The 22,421-nt window shown below is 34.3% G+C and overlaps 1 long non-coding RNA gene across 2 annotated transcripts; it reads left to right on the top strand.

Moving 5' to 3' along the window:
* The first annotated feature begins 3,225 nt into the window (after positions 1 to 3,225).
* Positions 3,226 to 20,641, top strand: LOC148780783 (uncharacterized). Of its 2 annotated transcripts, XR_016061119.1 has the most exons (4): positions 3,226 to 3,502; positions 4,196 to 4,276; positions 6,513 to 6,745; positions 20,404 to 20,641. It is a non-coding gene; the product is annotated as an uncharacterized LOC148780783 (long non-coding RNA). The 2 variants fall into 2 exon arrangements; XR_016061118.1 differs by lacking the exon at positions 20,404 to 20,641 and having other exon boundaries at positions 6,513 to 6,881.
* The last annotated feature ends 1,780 nt before the right edge of the window (positions 20,642 to 22,421 follow it).

The raw sequence follows: 22,421 nt of genomic DNA, 5'->3' as shown, positions 1-22,421 counted from the left end.
TCGTATGGCCCTTTTCCATGTGGGGTATTGATATCATTATAATGATTTCACCAAAAGCCTCAAACAGTCATTGTTATATACTAACAGCTACATAATACTTCACAAAATGGGTAGAAGCCACATCATTCAACAAAATTGAAGGTCAACATGTTTGTCACCTCATAAAGATTTAGATGATGAACAAAAGATCGAAGCACTAGTCGCCGCCCTCAATACCCTGGATGAAAGACGACTGCGAGCGACACATAATATCGTAGCTTACCATCGTAGAATCAAGAGGACATACCAAAGAAAATTTGTTCCCCGACAATTCAGAGAAGGAGACATAGTACTTAAGACGATCTTCCACACTCGTGCAAATCCACAACCATTAGACAAATTCAAAACTAATTGGGAGGAGCCATTCATGGTAGCCCGAGTGCATGCAGGCAATTCTTATAAAATAAAAAATTTGGAGGGGTATGAACTCAATGACCCCATTAATGCAATATATCTTTGAAAATACTACCTGTTACGAGCTTAAAAAAAAAAAAGGGAGAAAATAAAAGACGTGATGAAAATCTGAAAGGGCATCACAGGTGAAAAAATAAAAAATAATATGAAAAATGAAGGACATGGCGAAAACCAGAAAAGGGTGCCACCGGTTAACATAGAATCATGAAAAAAATATCCTACAGAAAGAGGCCCTGATCCAAAACCTCAAGTACAAACATGTGCTTGTAAGTTACAACAATACTGCATAAAAAGGTCCTAAGGATGAATATTCCTCCTAATCCCTACAAGTTCCCAACAAAACCAACCTCGAGAAGATATGGGAAGGTGACATGAATTGGAGACCCAAGAGATTTTTTTAACCCCGGGAAGAATGTCGAAACCTCTCCAAGAATGAAGTCTAGCAAGAACAGAAAGAACTCCTCATAGTTCTGCGAAACACAGGATGGGAGCTCCAAAGGCCAAGGAAAACTTCAAGTCTCTTGGGCCCTTAAAATCTCGCAAGAAAATCCATGAATTCCATCTTTTTTAAATAAATGAATAAAAAAATAAAGAAAATGAGTACCAAAGGGACCACAGGTGGCAAAAACTGTAAGGCCCGTCCCTCTTTGAAAATGCCTCTCAAAAGCGACTTTAAAATGTTTCAAAATTTATTTTCTAAACCATGAAAGGACTTCCCATGCCTTTCATGAAGGCATAGAATTGTTCAGGCACTTCGTGGTTGTATAAGTATAATTGCCCACTACCACATAACGGAGATGGGTGAACCTTGCCGATGACGACATTGGCTAGTTTGGGAGCATTCTCTCTCTCGATTGGATCTCTTGAGGTAAAAAGAGGCAAGCTCGTCCCTGTGTGTGTGTACGATGGTTTGCTAACCAGAATTTGGGACATAAACCCTATAACAAGGGGAACTGAGTTTGTTGAAACTCGATATGAGAAGTGTGTGCAAATAAAATGTCCCTCTCTACCTCGATGAATCAATTACACATGTAAAGATTAACAAACAAAGCACCTCATAACTGGGGCAATGGAGCAAGAAATTCCCCGAAACAAGGACAAAAGCTATATAAAAAATGAGGAAGAACTACCCCGTACAAATATTTTTGTATCCAAGGGCATCTTGGTCATTTTTTACCAGATATAAGGGGCAGTATCATGAAAATATTGATTTGGAATTAACTTTGAGCACCAAAAATAAATTTTTTTCTTAGATTTCGAAGGCTATTGGAGACTGATACAATCACATGTATGCATTTTCTCTCTGAAAAAGATTGTTTAAAATTTAATTTGTTTTCAAAAGCACCTTAGTGGTATGAGCCTAAACTGCCAACCAATTTCAAAAAAATATTTTCATTAAAAAAAAAAAAAAAAAATGTTCCTTCGTGGAATGAGCTTAAACTATCAGCGAAAATCCAGTTCAAAAAACGTTTAGCCGCGTATGACGTAAAAGGTCGGTTGTATCCGTCTAACCACGTATAACGTAAAAGGTCAGGTGTATTTAGAAAACGTCTAGCCCTATATGATATAAAAGGTCAGGTGTATCCGTCTAACCCAGTATGACGTAAAATGTCGGGTGTATTTAAAAATTGTTCAAACGCGTATGGCATAAAAGATTAGGTGTATCCATCTAACCCTGTATGACGTAAAAGGTCGAGTATATTCATCCATCGCTGCATGACTTTAAACTGTTTAGAGGGCTCAATGGTTGCAAGAGCTAAAACTGCTAACTAAAAATTTGTTTTTCAAAATATCTTTCTCATTTAAAAAATTTTCGTTATATGTCTTGTGTTTTCAAAAACGTTAATTTTTTTACTAAAATCGTGACCTGTCCAAAGCTCTTAGTTCTATTTCAAAATTCCCCATTGTTTTTAAAATTTTTAAAAATATTTTTAAAAAACGAAGGAGCTTGGGCACCCTTACATGATGATATCGCATTGCCACCTCATCTCTCTTCAAAATTGATCAGGCAAATATTTTCCTAAACAAGTAAAACCTATAGAGGACCTTAAGAAACCCTAAAGGGGATCAAAGAAAATGCCAGTTTTAAAAATTTAAATTGTGATAACCTGTAAAGTTAAATGGCATGGCCAGAAAATCTAACTCGAGTTTCAAGCCTGTACAATTCAGCGGAACATCTCACACAAAATCCTAGGATGAAAATGCCCTAGGTGGGTGAGCGGAGAGCGCAATGTCTTGGAGGAAAAAGTTGGTGTGCCCTTTGACCATATGACATCAGATAATTTAAAATGTCAACATTGTCAAATTTAAAATGTCAGCAGTGTCTACGTCTTTGACACTCACCTATCCCTCGAAGGATATGAAGTGTCAAAGAGGGGCAATCGTAGATACCAATTTTGAAATTAGCAAATTCTGTGATGCTCCTGAACCCTTAGGACCATATTATTCTAGAAAACCCCTAAACCATAGACTACCATAGTATGTGATCCCTATCTTGTGATCCAGAATCTTGCAGGACTATTGTTTTAGTAATAAATCAAATAAAATAGCAAAACAACTTATTTTTACCTGATTTTTTATATGCAATATCACCAAAAAGCGTGAATCACCCCAAAATCAGAAACTGCTAATTTTGGTTAGATTTGCCCAGCCCCTTTGATCCCCAAAATTGAATTTCAGTTGGTAAATTTGGTTGATTTTAGATCACACGTTTTTGATAAAAACATATTCTCAAGATCATTTTAAGGGTGAGACTCTTTAGGCGTAGTTAGCCAAGGAGAGAGAGAGAGAGAGAGAGAGAGAGAGAGAGAGAGAGAGAGAGAGAGAGAGAGAGAGAGAGAGAGAGAGAGAGAGAGAACTTGTGAGAAACCCTAGATCTTGCAAACTATAACCAAAGCTTAGATCAGATCCAATAAAGCCATCCAACCAAGCCAAGTCCTGGTCAAAACTTGAAGAGAAACAAAAAGGAAACACAACATAAACTCAGCCGAACCTGATGCGGGCAAGACCTTAGAAGCTTTGGGTGCTTCGGGCCAATTGGTCTAGCCAGGTATTTTCCTAATCATCTCTTTTTCTCTTATTTTTCATTTGTTTTGGTTAGGTTTATGATTTTATTCATTTTTTTCAGTGAATCTTTTGTGCTTTTGGATCGATGCTGGCTATGTCATTGATCTGAGAGCAGATTTACTCGTTTTTTAATAGATTTGGCCTCATATCATAATTTGGTTTTCCACATTCTCTATCACTTTTAAAATAAGTTGTGATACAGATATGAGGGATCTTCCTTTGAAGATCTCTCTGGGTTGCTTCGTAAACAAGATCTACAAATACTTGAAAATCTTAAAAATGGAGATTCGAAATAGGGTGTTACAAGATGCACTACATTTAAAATTTGAAACCTTTTTTTTTTTTTTTTTCATGCGGTCTGGATGATCAATTAAATATTTTCTAGCGTGAAAACAACCTAATCCCATGAAGTTTTAAAAGTTGATACTTTATAGAAACTTTTTTCTTGTGGCGTTCAAGTCCAAAAAATAATCAATAATAGGAGGAATTATGTTATCCCATCCATCAAAGCCATTCTCTCTTTTATCGATCCAACCGTTTGGATAATAAATAGGATATATAGTTTTGTCTTTCACAGAAAAAAGCAAAAGAAAATCGTGAAATCCAGTAACAGATGCTATTTCCCAATGACCTCTGATCTACTCACAAAGTACAAATCAACTCATTAATTTTGCAGGGAGAAAGATGCAGTCTTCAACAAGGTTGGAAGTTTGGGACAAAAGATTGGGAGCCCTTCAATCTTCCTGAATTTTTTTTTGTAAGACCTTGGCACCTACCCAAATTTTCCTGACAATGTCAAAATCGTACTTACACTCCTTAAAATCATGTTTGCATCTTTTAAAAGGTTTTTCACAATTTCGAGTTTTTACCCCTGATTTTAGTGAAAAAATGAATGAAGAAAGTGATTTATAAATGCGATTCCAAATAATTGGTATAAGTCTTGAATGATGAGGATGATGATAAAAACTAAATTACCCTATACTTAGTCTGAACCTACTTGAACGATACCGAGTAGGCTGGACTTTTTAAATACTGAACGTTAAATATTAAAATTTGGCTTCAAAATTGAATAACAGTTGTACATGAGTCGTACTACAATACTATATTGTACATTGTTGTAACCTATAAAGTTACTATAAAACTACAGCATTGAACACCTAGTTCATTACTGAGATTATGGGAGAGGATAAGACTTAAAGCGTGGGTCCTACTTATTCTCCACATCCATCCATCAACGAACGGCATGGTTGGTGATGACCCCATTGATTACAGTTTCCTCATACTCCATTGAATTGTAAAACACCTTCCATTTCCCAAAGGAAAAAGTTCACATAGAGCCGAGGCTCTAAACAATCAAATTAGAGCCCACCTCAAAACTTTCATACTTTCATTAGAAGAGGTTGTTTTGATATCTAAATATCCTCAAATTGATCATCTCGACATCAAGATGCGTGGACATGAAAAAACAAATGGATTTCAAATTTTGAAAACAGTACATTTTGTAACCCATTTTTGGACCGTCAATTTACAAGATTTTTAAGTTTTCATAGATATGCTTGATCTACACTAGTTTTAAAGTTTTAAATGTAATAATTAAAGATGAAAATATATTTTAATGTTATTACAAGGATTTCCACATTTCTTGATACTATTTGAAGGTGTGTTTTACTTTGATTGTTTAGAGTCTCGATTTTGCACAAACTACGCCCTTTTCAAAATCAATTAAAAATAAGGGGAAATAACTTCTAAGCCCATCTCTGAAATTTGCATTCCTATTAACCCCCTGGGTTAACCAAGCACCCTTTTAAGTTTTAAATTTTACGACCATTAGGTCTCTAATATATATTTTTTTTGTTCTTTTTGTAAATTTGATTTTTTTGTTTTACAAAATGCCAAATCCATATATTGGTCATCCATATTTTTTTGTGACTTGATATATAAATTTTATTGATGATAATAATTTTTAATAATTATAATAATAACAACAATAATATATTAATTGTTAAATATTTCATCTCTTATAAGTACTTTGATAAAGTTTTTTAATAAATAAATAATAATAACCACTAACAATAGTAATAAATATCTTGATCACTCATTTTTCAAGTTCAAACGATATCGATATAATTGTAAAATAGGTCATAATGTTAAAGAAAAAATCTTTTTTTTTTTTGTCTAAATTTATAAAGTGGGATCCGTGGAGGTAAGATTGGTTTTAGGCAACAGAAGAGAAAAGGAAGAGAAAATTTTGTAAGACCAAATTTGTAAAAAAAACAAAAAAAACATAATTAGAGACTAACCGTCTCAAATTTTAAATTTGAAGGAGTAAAGGGATTTTGATAGAATCCAAAAAGACTAATAGGGATGGAAGTTCCAGAGAGAGAAGTGAACGCCATTTTCCCTTAAAAAAAATATATATAAAATTATAGAGGAGCTCGAGTAAGGATATAATGGGGATTAGAAGATTAGAGGGGTAAAAGGTGTCTGGTTCACACCTCGAAGTGCAAAAAGAAAGAAAAAAATCGAATTGTCAGGAAAGAGTTGTTGCTTCTAAATGAAATATAAGAACAGAAATAGAGTTTTGTCCCGGAGCTCAATTCAGCGTGGGACGGGGGGTTCTCGAGGGCTATGCATGTAGTTGCAGTGAATGAAGTTGAAGTAGAGAGAGAGACGTAACTAAAGGAGAGAGGTGAAAAGAGTAAGAGGGAAGAGAAAGAGCTAAAAGATAGTATTGATGAGGGAGAGAGAGCCAAAAGACAGAATTGATGAGAGAGAGAGAGGTGGGAAAGGGTTGCCTGCTCTGGGTAACAGTTTCATGTATTCAGCCCATTTCATGAAGCATTTGAATCGGTTTAATTTTTTTTAATGAAAAGCCATTTGTTTTATATATACAACCTGGTTGAATTACAAAAATCCAATATCCAAAAGATTTTTATCTCGAAACTATACGTGTTTCTGCCTATCTCTTATTGTTTTATTTGTGATGCAAACAGGTTCAAATGTCCGAAAAGAATAAAAGACATAATTGATGAGATAGTTGAGAAATTGCAGCCTCTCTCTCCATTCAGTGGCTGATGATGAGAGAAAAGAGATCGCCAAAATTGAGAGGCAGTAAAGCGCGTAAACGCCACGCCCTACGCCAATTCCCATGCCCAAAATTTAGTCCTCTGCCACCCCGAGCTCTTGCTTCCACCTGGTCACTGTAGGCTGCTCAGCCTACTCCTAGGTAGTAAGTAGCCTAATAGGGACACATATTTTGTCGGGCTTATTTTAACTCTTTTCTGGTTTGTTTATTTCAGTTTGGCCCCCAATTTAATGTTACCAGTATTAAAGGTCCATGTTAGTCGCATTTTTTATAAAAGAAAAGCAGCAAATTTTTTTGAGTGCGGTACCGTTTGTATAAGGCTGAGGCTCTAAATAATCATAATAGAGCCCAACTTTAAATAGTGTCGAGGAATATGCTTTCACTATTAGTAATCTTTGTAATTGTCTTAAAAAGTTTTTTCATACCTAATTATAAAATTTAAAGCTTCAAAAATAGTGTAGATTAAGCATAACTATGAAAACTTGAAAATCTTAAAAATTGATGGTCCAAATATGTATTACAAGATGTACTATTCTCAAAACTTGAAATCTATTTTTTTTCTGATGTCCATGTATCTTGAGGTCGAGGTGATCAATTTGAGGATCAAAGCAATCCCTTCTAGTGAAATTTTTGAGGTGCGTCCTAATTTGATTGTTTAGAGCCTTGCACTTATATAAACTTTTTTTTTTCTTTAATTTTTATTTTAATGTTTTAATTTTGGTTCTCTACCGCACTAAGATGTCGCTAAAATTGAAGAACATAGTTGGAAATAGCGCATCTGGTAATGCATTTTTGGACTGTAAATTTTCAAGATTTTTAAGTTTTCATATAACTGCTTGATCTATACTATTTTTGAAGCTTTAAATTTTATAATTAACGATGAAAATATATTTTAAGGCTATCACAAATATTTTTATTATCAAAACCACATTTCCCGACAATATTTGAAGGTGCGTTAATTTGATTGTTTAGAGCCTCGACTCTACACAAACCGCACCCTTTTTAAATTGATAGTTTGAATTTTTAGAAGTTTATTGATATTTTATTTTCTCAAAATAGATTTATAAATAGAGAGGAATTGAATTTTTCAGTATTTTAAATATTCAAAGAGAAAATTGAATATTTATTTTTTCTAAAAAACATATTATAGTTTTTATAATTCATAAATTTGATAGGGGCCCACCATTATTAACACATGGGAAAATCGTACGGGTCCCACTTGTGGGGATCATAGAGTGGCACGTCCCACATAAGGGGGCCCCTTGCCTAATTTTTTATGAGGCAAGCTAAGGCACTCAATCAAGATAAGGAAAAATGGAAAATTTTGATATTAAATGACTTCAAATTCATTAAAAGAAGGGAAAAGTTTATATAAGGTTGCAACTTTAAAATGTAGAATCATAGATGCACCTCAAAAATCTATCGAAAATGTTGTTTTAATGTTGAATAAACCCCCTAATCGATCATCTCGACATTAAGATGTATGAATATGAAAAAAAAAAAAACTTTTGAGTCTCGGAAATAGTGCATCTTGCAACACATTATCTAGACCATTCATTTTCAAGATTTTCATATATTTATAGATCTACTTGATTTTAACCATTTTTGGAATTTAAATTTTTCTAATTAGGTATAAAATTAGATTTTAAGATAATACCAAGAATTTTTTATGACAAAATTTTAAGGTGCACCTTAATTGGATTGTTTAAGGTTGCATCCTTATAGAAATCGCACCCTTAAAAGAATGCATAAGAAGATTGTAGAAAATAAAGACGAGTATATGAAATTTTTCATATTTTTTTTATTTGATGAGATTATGTTTAAGAACCTGGAGAATAAAGTTCTAGCACATTCCTTTGGATTATGATGACTGATCTAAGGATTGTATGACTTAGATCTTGTTGGAAATTGGGTTGGGTGAAATGGGGGTAAAAAATAATACGATTTACAAAATTAGATCATGAACTACTCTTGTTTTCTAGCAGGCACGATCGTTATCTTCGGATGATATTTTGCTCCTTTCAATATAGTATATGATGTGCATAAGAAGGGCAATTCGTCCTCGAGATATAGGAAATAGAGATGTCTTTTATAATGTTCCTAAGCTCTATGCACCCAAGCTTGCAACCCACACAATAGACATCCCAGTCTTGATAGTTTAGAGAGAGAAAGACATAAAATTGAGTAGAGAGAGAGAGATAGAAAGAGTTAGCCCACTATTGTGCATGCTGGAATTGCAGATAATGGTCTATTAAGAGAGACAACAAAATTGTTCTAAGCCTCTAACTCATATGGGTAGGAAGGCCCTTGTTATAGAGCACCAAGAGGCTACCCATTTAGTGTTGTGGTGGTTACGTGCACCAACCAATAGCTACACGTTATATGCACCTCAACAGCTACAAGTTACATGTACTCGAAGGGTTACATGCACCCAACAGTTATAAGTTACATGCATTTGAAGACATGTGCTAATACGAGCGTGAGAAGTGTAAAGTGCCCTATTAAGCACCCTTGAGCCCTCGCCCTCGCCCTCACCGTCACCCTTGCACATGCACAAGTACTCGCACGTACACGTGCGTGTGCGCATCGCACACTTTGCATGCTCCACACATGCGCTATCTCTCTTCTTTGTACTTAGAGTGCATTGCATGGGAATACATGCTCTTAAATACAATTCAATAAACTCTATGCTCTTCAATGTGAGACTCAAACTCACATCTTTCTCTCCCTACAAAGGCATTTTAGGAAAGTGCAATAAAACCAAAGTGTTGTTTTGAAATACACTTAAGTATTTTTCAAACAAAAAATCTAATAATTTCCTCTACTATCTCAAAATAACAAAACAAAACATAGGAAACATATTATTTACATGCCATGAAAGTATCTTTTGATTTGAAATTTCACGTAGAGTGTACACTACAAAGTCCATCAAGTACCGTGGTAGCGTATAGCTTTGAACCAGGTTGCTTATCTAACACGCCAGTAGTGTAACTCACAAATAATATTCAACTTTGGTGTCTTTTTAACTATTAGCATGTTTTGGGCCTCGTGCTTAAATCCCGATTTCATAAGTGCTCTAGAGACGAGTCCATCTCATAGGAAACGACCTCACTTCCACACTTATATAAGTGTGTCTATCAAGAGTGCCCTTGTATATAAAATACTTTGACTTATAAATATAGTTCATAAACAATATTAAGAGCATAACTCATCCTACGAACATACATATCATCACTAGACTTATCCACCGTATGGATTTCTTTAGAATGTATACTAATTATATTTTTGTGACCAAACTAACCATACGTACAGTTTGTGTTTACCACATTTAACTTAGAATTTTGAGGTTACAAAAGATTAAGGTGGGTTCCCACTGTAGCTGATTACTCAATGGTCTCTAGCCCTATTCGTTTTGACATCTTACTAATGTCATCCCTTACAAGGTCTTTAGTCAAAGGATCAATCAAATTTTTTTTTGATCTTACAAATTCTACACTGATCACTCCATCCCCATTTAACATTTTAATAGAGTTATGCCTTCTTGCAATATGTGTAGATTTTTCATTATATTCATCATTATAAGCTTTTGCAATAGTAGCTTGATCATCATAATGTATTGTTATTGCAGGTTTTGGTTTTGGCAATATGGGAATGTCATATAACAAATTCTTGAGCCATTTGGTCTCTTTGCCGACAGAGTCTAAAATAATAATTTCATACCATAGTAGAGCGTGAAATACACGTTTATTTGAACCCCATGATATCACGCCACTTGCTAATGTAAATATCCATCTGGATGTTGATAGTAAATCTTGGATTTCATTATTCCAATTAGCATAACTAAACCCTTCTAATACTCCGGGATAACCCACATATTTTATACCAAAATTGATAGTTCTTTTCAAGTATCTTAATACTCAAGATATAGCATCTCAATGCTTTTTACTTGGGCAACTTGCATATCTACTAAATTTACCAACCGCAAATACAATGTCAAGCCTCGTGCTAATCATTGGATACATTAAACTACCAATTACCCTAGCATATTCAAGTTGAGATATACATCTCCCATCATTTTCTTTAACTTAATATGATGATCAATAAGGGTAGAGACTGACTTACTATCAGTATGTTCAAATTTATTAAGCATTTTCTCAATGTAGTGAGATTGAGTCAAGATTATTATTATTATTTCTCACTATTTTGATACCAAGTGTCACATCAGCCTCTCCTAAGCACTTCATATCAATTAGATGCGAGGAACTTTTTAGTTTCCTCCACAATTTCTAAAGTAGAGCCAAAGATAAGTATGTCATTGACATATAAACAAATAATGACACAAATGATTTATTTTCTTACTATACACAAATTTATCAACCTCATTTCTTTTAAAACCATTTGACATCAACACATTGTCAAATTTTTTATGCCATTGTTTAGGTGCTTGTTTTAGTTCATAAAGAGATTTAACCAATTTATAAACTTTATTCTCATGACCTGAAATTCCATATATATTTCTTCATCTAAATCGTCATGTAAAAAAGCATTTTTTACAGCCATTTGATGTATGACTAGATGATTGGTATAGGCTATTGCTAAAATCAATCTAATAGTAGCAATTCTTGCCACAGGTGCATATGCATCAAAATAATCAATGCCTTCTTTTTGTTTAAAACCTTTAGCAACTAATCTTACTTTATATTTATTAATAAAACCATCAGAATTCATTTTTCTTTTAAAAATCTATTTACAACCAATGAATTTAGAACTAGGTGGAATATCTACTAATTTCTAAGTTTGATTAGCTATTATGGAATCTATTTCATTATTAATAGCTTCTCTCCAAAAAATTGCATCTTGATATGCCAAAGCTTCGTTTAGAGATATAGGATCTTCCTCCACATTTGTGACTATAGGTAATGAATTCAAAACTTTAATTTGATTAGCCTCAACATGATAAACATGAAAGTTAGGTCCAAAGTTGTAAGATGGATCACCTCTAATTCTCTTACTTCTTCTTGGTTCTATTATTTCATCGTCATTATTTTTTACATGTTCTTCATCAACATATTCATCATTTTCATGATTATTTTCATTTTGTATGCTATATGATTCATTCACTTCACTTTTACAAGTGAGATTTTCAAAAAATTCAGCATATCTAGATTCCAAAATTGTATTATAATTAAGTCAAAAAATCTATAAGCTTTACTATTATGAGAATATCCCACAAAAATACATTTAGATGTTCTAGGACCCAATTTATTTCTTTTAGGATCTTGAAGTCCAACATATGCAAGACTACCCCATACTTTGAAAAAATTCAAAGAAAGTTTCTATCAAACCAAAGGTCAGAAGGGGTATTATCCCACTTTTTACATGAAATTCTATTCAAAATAAAGCATGCAGATAATAAAGCTTCACCCCACAAATTCAATGGTAAATAAGAAGAAATAAGCATAGCATTTACCATTTCAATTAAAGTTCTATTTTTCCTTTCTACTAGTCTATTTTGTTGAGGGGTATACAAAGCAGTTACTTGACGAATAATGCCATTATCTTAACAAAATTCATTAAAGTCATTTGATAAATATTCTCCTCTTCTATCACTTCTAATAATTTTGATTTTCTTACCAAGTTGATTTTCAAGTTCTGTTTTGAAGACTTTAAAATTTTCAAAAGCCTTATCTTTATGTCTAAGCAAATAAACATAAGAAAATCTAGAAAATCATCAATAAAGGTAATAAAGTATCTTTTTCCACCTCTAGTTAGAACTTTATTTAAATCACGTACATCATTATCTATAAGTCCTAGCAATCTACTACTTTCAATTGAAGGAAATGATTTTCTAGTAATTTTAGCTTGTACACATGCTTCACATTTTCTTTATTTAATTTATCACAATTAGAAAGCAATCCTAATTTATCCAAAGATTTAATAGATTCATAAATAACATATCCTAATCTACCATGCCATACATTGAAAGAATTAACAATATACATAGAAGACTTTATTAACAAGATCAAACTTAAACATCCCATCACATGTGTATCCCATGATAAGCAGTAAGAACACCCTCAGACCACTATGATTTATGACCATTCATTCAAGAAGATGCCTATTTTTCTCTCAGCAATTCCATTTTGTTGAGGAGTTTCTACACATGACATCCAAAGAATGATCCCATGATCCATCAAATATGAAATAAAAAGATGTATTTGTATATTCTTTGCCATTATCAGTTCTGAAAATTTTTACCTTAGCATCAATTTAAATTTTTTTTTTCTTTTTGTTTTTATCATGGTATGGAATTCCTTAAATGCAATGCAGACATCACTCTTAAACTTCAATAAATAAATCCAAGCATAACGAGTTCTATCATCGATAAAAGAAAACACATATCTAAAACCAGAAAAAGAAACCACTGGAGCATGTCCCCATTAGTTTGAATGAATGATATCAAAGATATTTTTACTGATTCTCTCAGAATTTTAAAATGGAAATTTGGTCTGCTTAGCATACCGACAGACCTCACATGTTGCAAAGGATGAATCAATACTAGAGACCACTAGCTTCAGAATTCTATCAGATGGATGTCCTAATTTGCAATGCCATGTATTGTCCTCGAATTGTAATTTTCTTGCAAAAAATCTTTAGGAGGTTTGATCCAATAGGTACAACCCATGTGATTGTTTACCCTCACCAATCTTCTTCCCAGATACCCGAACCTGAAAGACAACATTGTCAGCAGAAAAAAGAGCCAAGTAGTTTTAGGCTTTATGATTTGACTAACTGATAAAAGATTCGAAGGGAAAGAATGAATATATAAAACTTTAGATGGTGTATTCTTAGAAAAAAGGTTTATATTTCCAACTCCACAAACTGGTACTGCAGTCCCATTGGCCAATGACACATGACTCCTTGAAGACATGTGTTAAAACCCTTCAAGTCCTTCACAATGGCTAGTCATATGATCTATAGCTCCAGGAACAATCCAAGTATGACAATTGGTAAGGAAACGTTCACGGAAAAATTACCTTTAGTAGGTGGTATCTCATAAGAGAAAATAATGTTCGCATTCCTAATTTATTGAAGTAACCCTTTTAGCTTGTCAACATAGAGGAGCATATCATTTTGAGCAACGTAAGCAACTTGTTTCCCCTTATCAGGGGGTTTTCCATGGAGAACATGATACCTTTCTTTAGTGTGTCCCAACTTTTTGCAATGAGTGCACTTAAGTCGACCGTAACCACTACCATGACAAGCATTCTCGAATTTATTTTGGTAATGATAATTTTTTCAGCTTTTTGAGACTCAACATAAAAAGGCTGATTTCTCAACATTATCATTGAGATCCTCCTTTTTAATGGTAGGGTTCATAACTCGTCGCCTAGTTTCTTCTTTTTGAATAGTAGTGCATGCAGAAGTATAGGAAGGAAATTCAGAAGCCATTAAGATTTGACTTCTAATAGCATCATACTCAGGCGCAAGGCCTGCTAACATAGCAAATGTTTTATCTTGTTCGACATCTTTTATTCTGCTATTTATATCAATAGTTATTGGAGTCTATTGGGACAACTCATCCCACATGCATCCAAGCATTCCCATGTACTCACTAAATGACTTTCCTTGCTGTTTAAATTGACATATGTCTTGCTTGAGTTGAAAAGTCCTGGCTGCATTATTCCATAAATCTCTTTAAGAGACTTCCATACATCTTCAGCAGTAAGCTGGAAATACATCTCTTCACCAAGTCGTAGTTCCATTGAGTTTATAAGCTACGACTTGCCGAGGTTGCCGTCAGACTCCCACTCCTCATAAGTAGGATCATCGGGTTTTGGGGCTGGCTTTTTTCCATTCGCAAAACCGAACTTGTATTTGCTGCTGAGATACATGGTTGCAGGTCTAGACCAAGCTCCATAATTGGTTCCATTAAGAAGCATGGACGTAATTTTTAGATTTGGATTGTTGCCCTCATGTACTACAATCTTTGAACTAGAATTTTGATTCCCATTTAAAATAAAAGGCTTGGAAAACTCAAGCTTTTGACGAAGCTATTGCAGATTTTGACGAAGCACAGGATGTCCAAAAATTTGGCACAATCTGCATGGGACCAACTTGAGTTGCTTACTGATCCCACGCCATCGGAAGGTAGTGACTCGGTGTGGGGTGTAAGAAGCCCGGTTGAGGTAATCTTCGACAATTTTGTTTATGATGCAAAATTTGATAGATCTTTCGATGAAGATCTCTCGGATCTTGACACCTTAAACTTATGAAATGCAATAGTAGAGAAAATGAGACAAATCAAATTCAGATATGAGGCCAGATCTGCCCTGAAACGAGCAGATCTGCTCTCAGATCTGTGACAGAGCCAGCATGATCCAAAGCATTAAAAACACGATTTTAAAGAAAACTAATCAAAATAAGATCAAAATAAAATGAAAGCAGTAAAAGAAAAAGAAGGAAAATAGAAGAAACAATACCAAACCGGGCCGAATGGCCTGGGACTCCCGAGATTTCTAGGGCTTGCCTGTATCAGAACAGACATCCTCTTTGCCTCTAGGATCCGATGGTTGACCTGCAAGTCTCTGGTGTAAAAAGGGTTATTGTGCCCTAGAGATGCATTTAGAGCTAGGGTTGTTGTGCCCTAGAGATCTAGGCTTTTGGCTTAAGGTTAAGGTTTCAGGAGGCTAGGGTTTCTGAAGCAAGTCTATCCTCTAGGGTTTCAATCCTTGGAAGCTCTCCAGAGATTTCTGATGCTGAAGGGTTTCCCTCTCTCTGAAGCTGTGCCTGAAATGGCCACGAAAAGACATCTTATAGGGATCAAGGATATGTTGGAATGGATAACTTTCCATAACTAATAGATCCTCATCCAAAAAATTCCAATTTTGAGGTGTGTCGCCCAAATAAATGTAGTAAAAATCTTAGAAAAAGGTAAGAAAAACACTCACAAAGAGAAAATTTCATTTTGGGAGAGAATTTCATTTTGGGACAAATAAAGTTGGGCGACACTGGTAGTGCCGCCCCACATCAAATTTTGTCCAAATTCAAAAATTCTAATTTGGGTGTGTTCCTTAGCCTCTTGTGAAGCTCTCAGAGAAAATTTGGGTCAAAAAAGATTTTTTATTATTTTTAATGAATGCTTTGGTAAAACAGGGCGTTTGTAGGATTTTGGGTCAAAATAGGACTTTTGTAGAGTTCTGGGCAGGCAAACTGGTTTTGTGTCACAGGGTAGGTTGTGTGAATTATGGATTTTGGGTTTACTAGGATAATGTGGTCCAAAGGGTTCAAGAAACCATAGAATTTGTCAGATTTGAAATGGGGTGCCTACAACTTTCTTTTTGTTTCTTGCCATATTTACTTCTTGTGTCATTTATTATTCCCCATCATGGTTTGTGTCTTTCTTTGGTTATGAAAAGAAATGTTTATAGTGGCATCAAGTTTTGAGATCCTAGTCTTTTGTTTCTTTTGAAATTGATTTATTGTAAAAGGGTTACTAGTGAGTGATCTAAAGCCGTGAAGAAAAGAAAAAAAGAGTAGAAAAAAAAGAAAGTAAAAAGAAGAATATATACTCCTGCTAAATCACATAAAGTCCTTTCAAGTGACACTATAGTATCAATACATAGAGTTCTTTAGATGGAAAAAGAAAAAGTTTGTGCTTATCACTAATTTGTATCATTGTGGTTCATTTTCTATTTTCCTGGTGCTTATTAGTGCCTAGGATTTCCTCTTGCGAAGTCGTGCTTTTCCAAGTTAAGGTGACGTGCATTCTGTAAACGAAAAAGTAATAAAATTGTGATTTTTTTTAAAATTAATTAGTCATGAACTTTTTGTAAAGGAGAAAATTTATGCAGAGCCGAGGCTCTAAATAATCAATTTAGAGTCTACCTAAAAAAATTCACTAGAAGAGGTTGTTTTGATACCTAAATATCCTCAAATTGATGATGCATGGACATGAGAAAAAAACGGATTTCAAGTTTTGGAAATAGCACATATTGTAATGTATTCTTGAACCGTCAGTTTTTAAGTCTTCATAGATATGCTCGATCTACACTGTGTTTAAAGCTTTAAATTTTATAATTAGAGATGAAAATATATTTTAAAGCTATCACAAAGATTTTTAATGTTGAAACCACATTTCTTGACACTATTTGAAGGTGGGCTCTATTTTGATGTTTTAGAACCTTAGCTCTATACAAACCACACCCTTTTCTAAAAGATATAATTTGTAAATGAATTTTCTTCATAAATCTATTTGAAATGATCGAAATAATTAAACCCAATTGAAGTTTATTCCTTTTGGTGTGGAAGAGAGTAAAATATCGCATCCCCTTGGTCATAAGGTGGTAGTCAAGTTCTTTTGGGGAAATGCCACTTGAGATATGGCAAGGAAACTGAGAGACTTTGGAAGATTGTAACTTGAAAGTTATATCAGTGTGATCATCATCGGGGATGGTTTTTTTCCTCATCTTTTTTTTTTTTTTTGGCTAAGATCACTTGCAAGTAGTATTATTACAATAACTCTTGCTTCAAATAAAATAAAAATTTACCAACCCAGGATCTTAATAACTTTGATGCCATTGAGCCAATTTTCTTTAACAAAAAACAATAACAACAAATCTTGTGTTTGAAAATATAAAGATTATACAATTAAATATGTAAGAAACAAAAGATGATGCCGGAGATTACCGTAACCAGGCTTATTACACCCCACACGGAATCACCACCATCCGATGGTGCAGGATATCGGTCTTCGTTTAATCTTAACCGAAAAAGCTAATTTTAGCCAAGCTCTTCAATGGAACCCTTATGCTCATGCAAGATTTTTAGGATCAATCCCCCAAGATATTAAGACAAAAAATTCTTTCTTCTTTATTTTTCTTGAACCCTAGGATTTTAACCAAAGTTTGGGAGATATGAGAATTACTTCGAGAGAGAGAGAGAGAGAGAGAGAGAGAGAGAGAGAGAGAGAGAGAGAGAGAAAGGGCATGAGAGAGGAGAGAGAGAGATGTGCATCATAGAATGAAGGGGGATTGTCCTTTTTTATAGAGAATTGGGTTAAGGTTTTCATTGCTTGCCCCACAAGCTTGAATCTGAACCGTTGATCCAGGGTGACTGTGGGGTGAGAGTTTTGAGTCATTCATTTCATAGATGGGCCATCAACATTACAGAATATGTTGAACCATTATCCCCTTTTCTTTTGACCATTATCCTATCAAATAAAAATTAATAAAAAAAAAAATATTGTGCTTTATCTAAAATATATATTCATAAGCCTTATAGGCTTTCAAAAAGATTTACTCAAATATCTTAATGATAAAACGTTTTATCAACTCAACCAATTTGAGATAAAATATATTAATAAATCCCATAAAGAGGGAGAGGGCTACTCATGGGATAAGCCTCCCCTCAAAAAGGTGGCGTGCCACCCAAGATAGGAATTTATGGGCCCCACCTTCTAAAATATGGTGGGCCCACGTGCACAATAGGCTCCTATAAAAATTCATATATTTGAAATATAATAAAAATAAATTTTAGAATACTATTTGAATATTTAAATCATTAAAAATCAATATCTTTAATTTTATAAACCCAAATTTTATAAATAAAATATTTCGAGATTTATAAAAATTCAAATAACAATTCTAAAATGATATCTCCCACAAAAGAAACATAATTAAATTAATTTGATGGGAAAGTGATCCATATGGTCAAGGAATTAAATCAATAATGGGGCACTCCACCATCAACTATGGACTACAAACCATGCTGGCTTTATCATGCCGACCCAGCGTTACTCATGACCCACAGTCCAAGCAGAAGCTCATTAGTGGGTTACCAAAGTCTGGTCGATGAGCCAAAGGATTACAATATCAATATGTGGATTTCAGGTTCTCTCTTAGAGACGAGTCAATGTCACTTAGACCTGATGCGACTATAGTTCTATGGCGCGTAGGGGTATCTCTCGCACATGCATAAGCTTCACCCTAAAAGGCGGCTTGCTCGTTTTCCTAAACGGTCTATCAGTATGCATACTGTGTTATGGTACATGGATGAGGCTTTGGCCCCAGTCTCCGTAGGCCACCATCACACACAAGGGTCACATAGTCCCTTGGCTCTTTCATCCAGACATACTTCGACCTCATCAAGGGATAACCCACTAAAACCCTTCTCAATTTATTTTCTATGCTCAAACAATATGAGTTTTTCCCAACCGACTGTCCTAGACTATCAAGCATAGTCAGGTATTTGTAAACCTCGTTTGTATGGTATGGTCTATGAGGGACCACACTCTCACTGAGTCTATAATCCAATGTATCAAATAGCTCATCACAATCACTCATAAGGCCTTAAAATGCCACATAAACCCAACAATAAGGTGGTAGTCAAGTTCTTTTGGGGAAATGCCACTTGAGATATGGCTAGGAAACTGTGAGACTCTGGATGATTGTAACTTGGAAAAGAAATGGCTGATGGAAGGAGGATGGAAAGTGGGGAAAATGGTAGCACAAGATGTCTTTAAAGGGCCTTTTTGATTGGGCCGGGTTTCTACATAAAGTTCTGGGCCTTACCAGGCCAGCATGGGTTTCCGCATAAATTTCCAAGCCTTGTTGGGCTTATTTCCGGTCCGGACCAGGTCGAGACAATTCCAGGCCTCTCAACCCTGGCCTTGGGCCTTTGACAGCCCTAGTTGGACATGAATTCAAGAGTGTACTAGGTTTAGAATGAATGGGGGAAGAAGTTTGCTTATTTGAGCTTAGGCTTCTGGAATGTTTAGGTTAGAAAAGGGCGAGGGGATATAATGATATAGGTATGAATTGGTGAAACTGCACAGGACAACTTTTGGAGGCATGTGCCCTATCATATTCTATTTGAATTTTAAGTTTCTATTTAAATTTTAATTTGCTATTTAAATTTTAATTTTGGTGAATTATTCTAGGGAAAAACTTTATATATGTGCGAAGCTCTAATTAGGGCGCACCTCAAAAATTCATTTCTAAAGGTTGTTTTAATGCCCAAAATTCCTCGAATTGATTATCTCAACCTCAAAATATACGGACATGATAAAAAATGGATTTCAAGCTTTGAAAATAGTGAATCTTGTAATGTATTTTTGGACCATCAATTTTCGAAATTTTCAAGTGTTCATAGATCTGCTCGATCTACACTATGTTTTAAAATTTATAATTAGATATGAAATAAATTTCCAAGCCATCAAAGATTTCCATTATTGAAACAAAATCTTTTGACACTATTTGAAGGCACCCCTACTTTGATGGTTTAGAGCCTCGGCCTTATAGAAACCACACCCTTATTCTAGATGTGTTGAAAAAAACAAAAAAAAAAAAACAAAAAATAAAATAAAATGTTTGAAGAGAATTATCCAAAAGAAGCATTTGGTTACCATATGAAACACTCCACTGTATTAGATATCAACCATATTTTAGTAGGATTTGTTGCAAGTACATGAATAGTTGGAAGTTTAATTGATAGAACGAAAAATTACACAAAAAAAAAAAAAAAAAAAAAAAAAAAAAAATATATATATATATATATATATATATATATATATCCATTTCGTTCTCTGTGAGCATAACCGGGTCAGCAGTGATTGAAATTGGCATGTATAGAACAGATTCGGGTCAGTAAACTATAAAAGCTCAATTTATTGACATATCCCCTTGGTAATAGACCACTACCTTTGTAAATTTAAAATAAAAATGGGAATACTCGAGAATGCTTTACATTGTATTCAAATCACTCAAGGGTCTGGAGCGGTCTATTATGTGATCTTACAGGACCTCAAACAATGGTGGAAAAGTGTTCCTTTAATGCAGCACCCAAACTATCATAATGTGAAGTATAGAGAAGAGGCCATGATTCGAGACCGGCAACTGCAACGCGGTAAAAATATCGGAGCGAAGAAAATAATCTATCCTGATACCAAAGGTAGAGATGGGTTTGATGAGAACAATAACAGGTGGTATGTATGGAAAGATGTTGAATGACTTTGCTTGTGATTTCTTATTAGATAGTTAAGAGTGATTATGACTTTGTTGTATTAAAAATAAAGAGTATTATAGCATACATTCTCAATTGTAAATGAGATATACACTATAAGATTATTTACTATTGGTACATGAAGGTTGCAATCAGTTTTAACCATCAGATATTAAATCAGGCGCCTAGGGATTGCCACAAAATTAAAGATAATTTTTCGACCTTGAGCATCGTTGGTAACACCCTCCTAACCGTCCAATTTCATATTTGATGCTAATGATAATTGTGGCTTTATACCGATGGTAAACAGAATTATAATTTACTTTTTCATTACAATTGGTCTTAAGATGCATAAAAAATTCAACGCTGGTTGAGATGAAGGCCTGCGCTTTGGTTCGTTTTTTTAGGGGATGACTAATATAGAAGCCCTAGAACCTTACCTTGGGTCATATTTATTTGCTTTTTTAATATTCTTTTATGGTTAAATTCCTTAAGAGCCTAAGAGGTGCCACTGATGAGATCAGAGACCTTGTGAGATTCTTTCCTACACCTGAATAAAAAGCTCTCCCAAAAATTATAAAAAATCAATGTTCCAAAACAAGGACCTAGGCTCGAGAAAGGGCTTAGGGTCGTGGTGGTAGCACCCCCACACCTTAATCATCACATCGTAGTTTTCATTCCTACTGACACCATCCCACTAATACCTTCAGAAAACTAACTCTTGAACTATTTGAAAAACTGGGTAGGGGCCTGTCTTTCCCACCGAGTTAAGGGGGTATAGTTACCATTTTTATGTTTGCTATAATCAATCCAATTTAGATTGGTTAGATCCCCCTCCATCCGCTTTTAAAATGGATGAAGCGAAATCCATTTGAAGGTAGGTAAGCTTTGCAAAAGGTAGGGGATGTTGGATAGAGATGCATGTGACAAACTGCCTAACTTGAGAAAATACAAATCACATTTTAACAAATTATTGTAGGGTAGTTGTGTCAAATAATGAAATAAAAACACATAAATACAAATGGTGGTCTAGAATACCAAACTGTAGCATCAAATAGAGATATTCCCTTTTTGACAAGTGTATCTGCTACTATGTTTGTTTCACGATGTAATAAATATCCACCTTTTAATTGCACAAAACACTTTATCCTCCAGTTTACAGCCTATTTTACCTTTATTTCCATATTAACCTACTCAACAACAAAAATATCAGGTTGTCCAAACTAACTGAGCCTAAACATTTATATCCCCTTGGAGAGAGGGTTAGAGAAGAGGAAGGGATAACTTGATGACCAAAAGATAACTTGAAAACCACTAATGATTTAAAAAACCATGTTGGGGCTTGTCATCCAACTGAATTCCCAGAAAAAAAAAAGAGAAGATATTGTACTCATGTGGGAGTAGAATGTCCATTTAGTCCATATGGTAAAACCCCACATAGAAATATTTGTAGGACCCTAAATTTTGGAGATGTAACATCTTTCGCGCATAGATTAACTTCAATAAAAAAAATCCCAATTGTATCCTCTATGCATATGAAAAATAATAATTTTTCGAGATTGAATAGAGACCATCCAATTTTTAAAGGATTAGATCTAAGTGTTAGAATACTCAAATTGTCACATTGTTTTTTTAAATAATCATCTAGTAATTCTTAAGTGATTATCAAAATTTCAGATTGCAAAACCCTAGAGTAGAAGTACACTATTCTCTCAAAGAGAAGAATATGCGTGCTCGACTTTATTTTGTGAAAAAAGAAAAAGTGCATATAACGTTGGAACCTTGTATTGTTGAAGTAAAGTGCACCTCAAAACTC

This window comes from Amborella trichopoda, chromosome 8 (genome assembly GCF_054954075.1).
Source record: "Amborella trichopoda isolate Santa Cruz 75 chromosome 8, AtrichopodaSantaCruz75HAP2 v2.0, whole genome shotgun sequence".
Taxonomy (NCBI): Eukaryota; Viridiplantae; Streptophyta; class Magnoliopsida; order Amborellales; family Amborellaceae; genus Amborella; species Amborella trichopoda.
This window is presented reverse-complemented; position numbering and strand designations above follow the sequence as displayed.